Raw genomic sequence first — 11,056 nt, forward strand, 5'->3', positions numbered from 1 at the left:
TGGATCTAGACTTTTTGGTGGAGGTAGAGGTGGAGGTCCAGGCCGACTCCCATAATTTGCTGGCCCAGGGTAAGCTGGTCCATAGTTTAGCTGGGTACCTCTATTCTATCCAAAGGACCCATTCTGCTGCAGTGCATATCCTGGTTGGAAAGGATGGCTGGGAGGTGGTCCTTGCAAGCCTGCCATTGGTGGTCCAAGGGGTGGCCCTGTCATAGCTGGCTGAGGTTTACCCTCATTGTGCTCACATCCCCAAAAAAGCAGAATGCCCATCAGCGATCTACATATAACATAAAAGATTGCAGCTCTGCTTGCTACTGTAACGCAGTAACAGATGGCACCTAAGTGGATGGGTTGTAGACCCGTTTCCTTTTCCCTGCACCAACATTATTTGTGGCATTGTTTTGTTGCGTTAGCAGTTGTGTGGCAGGATTTACGAGCTGGGAGTTTATTTGCAGTGGGTTAATGTCACATAGTCAGTGACTATGCAAAGCTTTTGGAAGACATGCTTCTCTGGGTTGGCCCTAGCATTAGACGGAGGAAGGCGGCTGTGATCAATGGCAGAAGCTTGTGGTCTGTGGGTGGCAGGGGCCACCGGTGAAGATCAGAGGGGCTATAAGCAGCCCAATGAAACAGCACAACAATTAAAACAACAGTTACAACAATTCCAACAGCAGTTGCAGGTCAGGAGACCAGGGGAAAGCTTGTCTAAACAGGTGTGTCTTCAAGAGCCGGTGGAATGCCAATACTGATGGCATGTTTGAGTGTGTGGCGGGCATTCTATAAAACCAGTGAAAAATCCTGTCTGCCTGTTACCACAAGCCAATAATCAGGAGGTAACTTTCACATCCATTGCTCTGCCCACTTCTGCCTCTGAGCTCACCACTGGCATGTAGATCCCGGAAATTTGCTTAAGAGGCAATGTGGCATCTGGGATGAAAAATGGTTTGTTGCTCTTGTGTTAGGAGGAGGCTTGCCAACTTGCTGTAGAAATCAAGTTGGGCTCCCTGACTTTGAGAACATGCCGGTGAACTGTGGCCAAACCCTTTAGAAGAAGTCCAGCACAAGTCTGTCCTTATAAACCCTGACCAATAGGTCTGACACTGCAATCTCAGGTTTTAGGCAGCGTTGCACTAAAGGCTCCAATTCCGAATTATGTGGCAATGCCATTTTCATTTAAACAATTACTCACACCCAACAACACTTGATGTTTTATTAAGTCTAAATTGGATAGATATTTGGGAATAATAACTTAATAGGCTGCACTTAGTACGTCCCCTAGGATGGCGTTTAATGAAGTTCCAAACAGTTGCTAATTCCTTCATTCATAAATAAAACATTAACAGTTTTTGGGGGGGAGAGGAGGGAGTAGATGGGGGAGGGGAAATATGCAAAATAACTAAAACAAGGGAGATTTCAAAGAGCAGTAAATAATAGCATTTTGCCTTTTGGGATTTTGGTATGTTAATGCATGTTATGGCTTTCTCTGACGAGCCACTGGTGGTCTGCTGAAGCCCGCTTGCACTGCAGCCCTCTGACATTTAAACTGCTCTGGGATTCGTTTCCACTTACGCCTCTGCTTTCCCCATTAAGTACTCTTCGCTTTCTGAGAGAGCTGATCTCACAGGAAAACAGATTTGTCAGGAAGCCACATTGACCTCTGGGGATTTTTTTATTTTAATGGGCTGAAACAATACACTCCAACTGTTTACCTGCAGTCATCGCTGTTTTCCATTATCTCTCGGTGTGGTATGACTCTATCCAGTGCTATTTTTTCTAGAAAAAGAGGTGCTGGAACTCACAATGAACACTTCCCTTGTTTACTAATAATGGCAATGGCACCCACCTGAGAGGTGCTGGAACCAAGTTCTGGCAAGTTCTGGCTGGGGGGAAAAAAGCACTGATGTTGTTGCCCTGTTGTAAGCTTCAATGAGAGTGTGAAGATGCCTTTCAAAGCTGGAATTAGGGTGCACCCATATGCATTAGGATTGTTAAGGACTTCCAAGTTATCCCATGGGCTTTGTGAGTTCAAGCCCCTAGATGGAGGTGTAATGCAAGCCGGAACTAAAGTGATTTAGAAATGATTGTATGGGGGAATCAGTTCTGAGTGACACTAGGAAGCAAAAAATCGTAGGGTTGAAAGGTCTCCAAGGGTTGTCTAGTCCAACCCCAAGTGAAATTAACCAGTTTCAGTTTTCTATATAGTTTGGTAGCAGCATCAGCTAAGTTTGTTCCTTCTCCTCCACTCTCTATGTATCATCTTGTCATCTTTCAAATACTACAGGAGGCCTGCTCAGGCTCCCAGCCCAACTCTTACCTGTGAGTAAGCCAGGGTAAAAGTCAGAGGCATTTCCTGATACATTCATCCTTAACAGGGACCATATCAAGGTGTGAGTGAGACCACCAGACAGCTACACAATTTTCTGGTTTTGCAACAGCCCAAGAAACTCCGAGATGGTAAGTGTGTTTCTTCACAAGCGCAGCACACACTGCTTTTTTCAGGCATTTCTCTCTCTTTCTTTTATTTGATAAAACATTTAAGCAAACAAACTGATACAAAGAAGTCAAAGCATTCCAAAGATCACATCAAGAAAAATAAATATATACATATAGAATCTATGACAGCAGCAGACTTGCAAAGTTAACAGCAACCTTCTCTAAACCTCGGAGAAAGTCAGTGATAGAATCTCTAAATAAATAAAATGTGGAATATTGATATAATGTTCAGAATAATATGCCTCTCAAAAAACAAAAGTGAACAGAAGGTGGTCTAGGTCCTTCTGGTAAGGAATTTATGAAATTCATGTTAGATTGTTAGATTGTCTACAAGTGCAACCATCAAAACAATACCATACCAATTTTGCATAGTAAAAAACCGATCACTTCTCCATGAGAATCCAATCTCTATCTGGGATGCTACCAGAAAACAGACTATTTATGTCTTAAACAAAATATCTTTATTTGCTCCTTGAAATAAAGATGGCACTGCCAAGCCTGGGCCTTTAATCACTGTAGTATTCAGAGTTCTAGAAATTACATCCAGTTCTCAGTTGTAATGTTTGAACCATCTTTCCATCCCATGGTTACCACAAAGCAGGCAGCCGCCAGTAGATGGTATGTATCTTCAGCAGGGGAAAAGCCCTCAAGAAGTCACCCTGGATGGGAGAGAAGGGGCACTCAACACGTAAAAGACTGTCCCTATTTTCATTTGTGAAATGTCCAATGGTATGTGTACCTACTAGCCAGAACAGCAGCCCCACAGTCAGGAGCCTTATTTGGTGGTCGCCCTGCAGTGGAGATTTGCCATCCTGAGGCCCGCATTCCCTTCTGCTCAACGTTCCTGGGGCCACATGGCAGCAATGGGTAGGGCCAGAGTCTAAAACAGGTGGAGAAAATAATCTTTACCTCTGAGCAGCAGGCTTACTTCTACACACACTTGCTTCCCCTTCTCTGCCCTCTGCCCTCCATCCAGGCAATCTCAGGGTTCAAGGTCACATTTCATCCAAGCAAAAACACTTAAGGTGCAAAGGAGGGCTTGTGAGGGGGTGTGACTTGGGAGGAGGGGATGTGACCAGGGGAAAGTTTGGAGGGTCAGACAGACCCACCCCCTCCAAGGCCTGATGTTCCCTACCCTGCCTGTGCAGACAGGAGACTGCTTTTCCTAGCCTTCTGTTGTCAGCTCAGTCCCAATCTATTTTTACCATTAATTCATTACCATTACAACGGCATGGATTTTCTCTGCCTTTGTTTTGCGATTCCCCACCCCCCACGAGCCCAGTCTCCAACAATGTGCGAAGATCACAGAGATTTGGAAGGCGCTTCTTTGTCAGCAGAATGAAGAAGCAGATCCAGCTAATGCTGTGACCACCCATGGTTTCCATGGACTTCAGTCGGGCGATTGATGCCTGCCTGGCGCCTCCTGGGATATAGCCGACTTTTTAGATAGATTAGGGCTAAAAGGAGATGATAGACCCAAGAAGGAAGGACAAAACATTCCAAAAGTTTGTCATTAATTGAGGTGATGGGTGATTTGTGGTGGCAGCCAACTAACTTGGAGTAGAGCGATTGAAATGAATGGGCTTAAGTTGGCCATGTCTATTAGATTCAATGGAGAAAGGACTGAGAGCCTGGAAAAGAGGCGATACCAGTAGCCATCACCAGATATCTGAAGGGCTGTCAAGTGGATGGAACAAGTTTATTTACTGCTGCTCCAGAGGGGAAGGGCCTGAACCAATGGATTTGAATTCAAACAAAGGAAATTCCAACTAAAGCTTAGGAAGAACTTTCTGATGGTAAGAGCTGTTCGAAAGTGGAATGGGTTACTGCAGAAGGTGGTGGACTCTCCTTTGTTTGAGGTTTTCAAACAGATGTTGGGGAGCCCATCTGTCAGGGATTCTTTAGCTGTGGTCTAGAATACCCTTTGTCCCTTCCAGTTCCATAATTCTATGATTCCATGTTCTACTCTGGGTAGGACTAGCATGGTTTGAAATCTTGTGTTAGTTGATTTCAACAAAAACAACTCTGAAGATCAAGATCACTTCCCATCAATATCACTTCTTTGCAGTGTTCCATAAATATACATATGAGCATCAGCAGCGGAGGCTGGTTCATTGGGGCTAAGGGGACACTGCCCCACCAACTTCAGGCTGACCTCAGCCAGACCCCACTTGCCTGACTTCTGTCCTCTCCGCTATGCTTTTCAACATCTACATGCAGCCGTTGGGAGAGATCATCAGGGAATTTGGGCTGGGTGTTCATCAGTATGCAGATGATACCCAGCTCTACCTCTCTTTCAAATCAGAACCAGTGAAGGTGGTGAATGTCCTGTGTGAGTGTCTGGAGACGCTTGGAGGATGGATGGCAGCGGCTAACAGATTGAGGCTGAATCCTGACAAGACAGAAGTACTGTTTTGGGGGGACAGGAGGTGTGTGTGTGTGGAGAACTCCCTGGTCCTGAATGGAGTAACTGTGCCCCTGGTGGACCAGGTGCGCAGCCTGGGAGTCATTTTGGACTCACAGCTGTCCATGGAGGTGCAGGTCAATTCTGTGCCCAGGGCAGCTGTTTATCAGCTCCATCTGGTACTTAGGCTGAGACCCTACCTGCCTGCGGACTGTCTCACCAGTGTGGTGCATGCTCTGGTTATCTCTCGCTTGGACTACTGCAATGCGCTGTATGTGGGGCTACCTTTGAAGGTGACCTGGAAACTACAACTAATCCAGAATGCGGCAGCTAGACTGGTGACTGGGAGCGGCCGCCGAGACCACATAACACAGGTCTTGAAAGACCTACATTGGCTCCCAGTACGTTTCTGAGCACAATTCAAAGTGTTGGTGCTGAACAGCCTCTAAACAGCCTCGGTCCAGTATATCTGAAGGAGCGTCTCCACCCCTTTGTTTTACTTGGACACTGAGGTCCAGGGCCGAGGGCCTTCTGGCGGTTCCCTTACTGCGAGAAGCCAAGTTACAGGGAACCAGGCAGAGGGCCTTCCCGGTAGTGGCACCTGCCCTGTGGAATGCCCTCCCATCAGATGTCAAAGAGATAAACAACTATCTGACATTTAGAAGACATCTGAAGGCAGCCCTGTTTAGGGAAGCTTTTAATGTTTGACACATTACTGTATTTTAATATTTTGTTGGAAGCTACCCAGAGTGGGCATAAACAAACAAACAACAACAACAACAACTATTATTATTATTATTATTATTATTATTATTATTATTATTATTAACCTGTCAGGGTGTAGCATTGCCTATCAGCTTCCTCTTCCTTTGTCTCAGTGTTGCCCTTGCAGGACTCAACAGGGAGGAAGATGGGGACAAAACTAAAATTTGTTTGCTCTGCTTCTCATTGGTCTTGGCACCACCTACTCTCTGCCTTGCACCCTACCAGTCCCAATAAGCATCAACCACCACAGTGAAGCCATAGCATTGATAATGGGTGGGGAAGATGACAATGAATGGGAGTAACTGAAAGCTGTGGAAAATAGTTCTGGAGCTAATTTTAGATCTTCTCTACACTGAACCAGAATTTGAATAAAAAAAATTCCTTCCAGTAGCACCTTAAAGACCAACTAAGTTAGTTCTTGGTATGAGCTTTCGTGTGCATGCACACTTCTTCAGATATCTGAAGAAGTGTGCATGCACACGAAAGCTCATACCAAGAACTAACTTAAAAAGGTAAAGGTACCCCTGCCCGAACGGGCCAGTCTTGACAGACTCTGGGGTTTGTGCGCCCATCTCACATCTATAGGCCGGGGGCCAGCGCTGTCCGGAGACACTTCCGGGTCACGTGGCCAGCGTGACAAAGCTGCATCTGGCGAGCCAGCGCAGCACACGGAACGCCGTTTACCTTCCCGCTGGTAAGCGGTACCTATTTATCTACTTGCACCCGGGGGTGCTTTCGAACTGCTAGGTTGGCAGGCGCTGGGACCGAGCAGCGGGAGCGCACCCCGCCGCGGGGATTCGAACCGCCGACCTTTCGATCAGCAAGCCCTAGGCGCTGAGGCTTTTACCCACAGCGCCACCCGCGTCCCAAGAACTAACTTAGTTGGTCTTTAAGGTGCTACTGGAAGGAATTTTTTTTATTTTGACTATGGCAGACCAACGCGGCTACCTATCTACTACCAGAATTTGAATGTAAAGGAACACAGGGCATAGCAAAATTATGGGACAATAACAGGGTGAGGGAAATCTACTCATCACTAGCGACGGTGTTGAAAAACCCTGGAGCCAAATTTCCATTGTGTAATTCATGAATTATCTAGAAAAACGTGTGTTATCTCCCAGTCTGCTTATACCCATATAGAATGCAATGCGTTGATTGATACCTGAGAGTAGTAAACCAATCAATATCTACATACAATGGTTGACGGGAACAAATTAGTTAATTTAAGTGACTGGTTGTAGTTCTCCAAACTTTGCAGCAGTACAATGGGGCTTTTTGAGGAGAGTTTGCCTGCTTTCTTTTATAACAAGAAATAGTTGCCAATTCTACTTTGCCTCATCAAATCATTTCTCCAGCTTTTCATGATATAGCCAACTGCTACATCTCTCAAGCATCTTTTATTATCCTTCCTGCTAATGCATTTTATTGCCTTGTATTTCTATGTGTGATGTATCTTTTCAACCTAATATTTTCCCTTCCTTTAAGGACTGTAATTACGCCAACAATTTGTATCTGCTAGAACTTTATAGTTTATTAAGTCCAACTCACCAACACCAGCATACTTAGCAAATGGGGAAGGGAACTCTAAAGCGGCCAGTGTTGACCCTCACTGATGGATTTAGTGCTGCAAGTCAACCAGTTACCTTCCTTGTCTCACCTACTTCTAGACTATGCAAGCTTGCACTGCCCAGTTTTATTTGATTTCTGCCTCCCAGATGATTTCTGTGCTCAATGGTGAGTCTCCATAACTTAATCCTAGACGTGGCTCTGATTGCTGATCGTTCTGGGCATCCTGTTGATTGCTAAACATGGAGTCCTGACACAGCAAGGGGAATGCCAAGAGCAGCCTCAGATAATATATACAGGGATATTTTGGGGAGGGAGAGAAGCTGATGCAGCAGGTGACCCACATTTCAAAGCTTCCTGCCATGCATGGATCACTCTCACTTGATTGACTTCTCTCTGCAGCCATGAGAGCTGGAAAAATGTTCATCCAAATATGAAAGTGCCAGTACTCTGTAGTGTATAATATGATCCCATCTGCTGCATCATGATGCCTGAGGGCTGCATGCCATCCTCTGGTCTCTTATTTTCTTAACCAAACCTTTCTTTTTTTCTTTTTTTCTATTTCCCATACAGGCATAGAGGAAGTGGAGACCTCTTCGTAGTGGTATGGTATTTCAATTGGCCAGCAGAGAAAGGAAATGGTTGTGCATGTGTCCGTGTGTGTGTATTCCCAAAGAAAACAGAGCAATAAAATGGAATCTGAGCATCTGAGCAAAGGATCGAGGCTCTCCAGTCAATCAAATTACGGTTCAATCAGTTCATTTTAATCACTTCTCTGGAGACAAGTAATCCCCCCTCTGTTGAAGAATATGCAGCAATTTTAGTGATGGAAAGTTTAATTGTTTCATTTTTGCCTTCCTAGCTGCAACATGCTAGACTTTTAATCATTGGGAACTGAAGTTATAATGAAGTAAAGCCCACTCTCCATAGTTTGCAACTAGCTGAAAATAATTGGGCTGAGACTCCCATCCAGACATTGTAATGCCTCTGGCATTTTCCCGAAAACTAGACTTAATTGCTTTGCTGATATTGTTAAGTGGTCCTGGGGGGCGGGATGAAGTAGTAAAGCTACCTACATATGGAGCCAATGGTACACAAAAAGTGTCTTCTAAGATCCTTAAAGCGAGCCCATGAGGGCTTAGGAAGGAGCAGACCTGGCCTTTTGTGGCCTGCAGACCCAAGAGAGCTGAGAATTTGATAAAACAAAGAGAGAAAATTTTAGAAACAACAAGTGTCAATTTTATTTAGGACCCCCAATGCCTGGTACTGAAAAAGGCAGGAAATGTTAACCTGATATGCTCCTTTATAGTATGCTGTAGTTTTCTCTTTGTAATGTTTGGCCAGAGACTAGAAGGATGGAATGCTGACTGCAGCAAGAGCAAAGAGTTGTCATGTGGATGAAACATCTGGATCTCTCTCTCTCTCTCCCCACACCCACCCCCCCCACCCCCCCCCACACACTCCCATTCCAAAAACTGTCTTGCTTTATCTATATTCCCTCATTACCTCAGGGTAACCTAGAAACAAGAAACCAGGGCACGGCTATGAGGATAGTGGTGACTCTTATTCTTAAGCATAGTCCTCAGTCATTCCCTTTAAAATTCTATAGGATAGTGTACATAGAATTTGCCGGAGGGCAAAAAATTTGTTGGTTTGTTAGTTATTTCATTACACATGATCATAAAACAACCCCCACCTCAATGTGGTTTGCAAAGAGCCTGAAAAAAATTATCAGTAAAAACAGTTAAAAACAACTATTTAAAACATTTTTTTAATAAAAAAAAGCAATAAACTAAAACACATAGGAACATTATTATACATGTCTGGGTAGGCTTGGCTAAACAAAAGCATTTTTAGCCAGTGCCAAAAACATTGCAATGAAGGGGCCTGCCTGATGCCAAATTTTCAGATGACCAGGGGAGGCTATCTCACCCACCCACCAACAATGGTGTGTGTGTGTAATAAAGCACGGCATGTGGTGACATTATTGTACTTGGATACCCTATTGTGGGAGAAGCAGAACGTGCGGAGAGATGCATTTCATCCCATCAAGGTATCCTGGCAACCTATTCTTCCTCCAAGCCTCACAATTGTCATAATGGGCACTTCTGGAATTAATAAATAAATGGAGTTTAGAATAACAGGAGCATGGGATGATCGATGGCTCCTTTAAAAAGCTACATTAGCTCACAAGAAGCTGATTGACAGCCTATTATTCAGTGCAGCCACGAAACAGTAGTTTGCTGGTTTAAGAACATTAGAATATGGATTAGAGCAGGGGTGGGGAAGCCTTGGTCTTCTAGGTGTTGATGAACTGCAACTCCCATCGGCCCCAGCAAATATGGCCAGTGGCTGAGGTTGATGCGGGTTGTAGTTCCAAAGCATCTGGAGGGCTAAATTTCCCCTACCCCTGGATTAGAGTGAAGGTCCATCTAGTCTAGCTTTCTGTTTCTGATAGTGTCCAGCTAAAACAGACTCATGGTCAGGGTTTGATGTCATCGTTCTGCCCTGTTGTTTCCCTCCGACATGCAGCCTTCAGAGATTTATTCCCTCTCATCATGGACACGCCATTTGATTTAGAATTATGGAACTGGAAGGGGCCCAACATTGTCCCTGTAAGCCTTGGGTCAGTCTCGGCCTCTCAGCCTGACCTACCTCACAGTGCTGCTGTGGGAATTACAATGAGGAGGAGAAAACCATGTACACAACCTTGAGTTCCTTGGAGAAAGAAATGGGATATAAATGCAATAACTAAATATATAATAGACTAAAACCACATAGCTAAACTTTGTGTAGCTCCAGGGATGGGGGAGAAAATTGATTATGCTTGGATTTAAAGGTGAACCTAGCACACTCACACTTTCTTTCTTTTTTTTAATATATATTTTATTCAGGATTTTCTTGTTTTACAGAAGTGTAGTGCCTCGTATTTTTTTTTCCATGTAACATTTTTACAAATCCGTTTCATATGTTGAGACATTAGGGGGAGAAGAAAAGAAAAAAGAAAAAAGAAAAAAGAAAGGGAGGGTGGAGAGAGGGAAGATGGATAGGGGTGGGGTCGGGTGGCGGTGTTTCTGTTATGTTTAATGTATGTAGAGTTTGGTGTCAGCGTTGCTTGTGTTGTTCACTTGTGTTCCTTTGGTGGTGAGAGAGGTTGGGGACAAACAGAAGAAGACGCCTTCACCCCGGTATGGCTCCCCTTTATCACATACACAGCCCAACAGGACAGTGACAATAATCCACCAACAGCATACAAATCAATATGGCTAACCTGATCCAAAACACCCACCCACCTCACCCACACACGAAAACAAAGATCACCACAGCCAATCACAAGCAAACAATCACACCCTAGGCCAACCCCAACCTCTCACACTCACACTTTCTGAAACAATAAGCAAGCTGGGAAACAGCCATCCTTTGAAACGTGCAATCCTTCAGATTTTGCAGTGCAGTTTTCCAGCTAAGCAGTGTGTACCATAAGGTTTCTATTAGTGGAAATATATAGCTTAGTATATGCAGAAGCACGTGTGCATGAAAATGCATCTGTTTATGAAATTAACATACAAAAATGCATTATCTTAGGGGGGATGCCTTTGCAAAAATGTGCATATTAGGCAAGATCGCACACATACATGTTTTTATTGGGAGAAAATTGCACTACAATGCTGGTGAATTTCCTTGAGGATTTCTATTTGGAAAGCATCTGCAAATTGCTACAGGAGCTGAATTCAAGACAGCAAGGATGAGAAACTGAAATGGGCAGGTTTCCCCTATTCATCACCCACTGAACATGTGTGGTCTTCATTTGACTGCTTTTAGTGCCCC

At 44.4% G+C, this 11,056-nt stretch overlaps 1 long non-coding RNA gene across 1 annotated transcript; it reads left to right on the plus strand.

The window, feature by feature from the left end:
- The first annotated feature begins 2,009 nt into the window (after positions 1-2,009).
- Positions 2,010-7,970, plus strand: LOC309537888. The gene is made up of 2 exons (XR_014222040.1): positions 2,010-2,454; positions 7,802-7,970. It is a non-coding gene; the product is annotated as an uncharacterized lncRNA (long non-coding RNA).
- Positions 7,971-11,056: the final 3,086 nt, after the last annotated feature.

Source organism: Podarcis vaucheri, assembly GCF_965113315.1.
Source record: "Podarcis vaucheri genome assembly, chromosome: 7".
NCBI lineage: Eukaryota > Metazoa > Chordata > Lepidosauria > Squamata > Lacertidae > Podarcis > Podarcis vaucheri.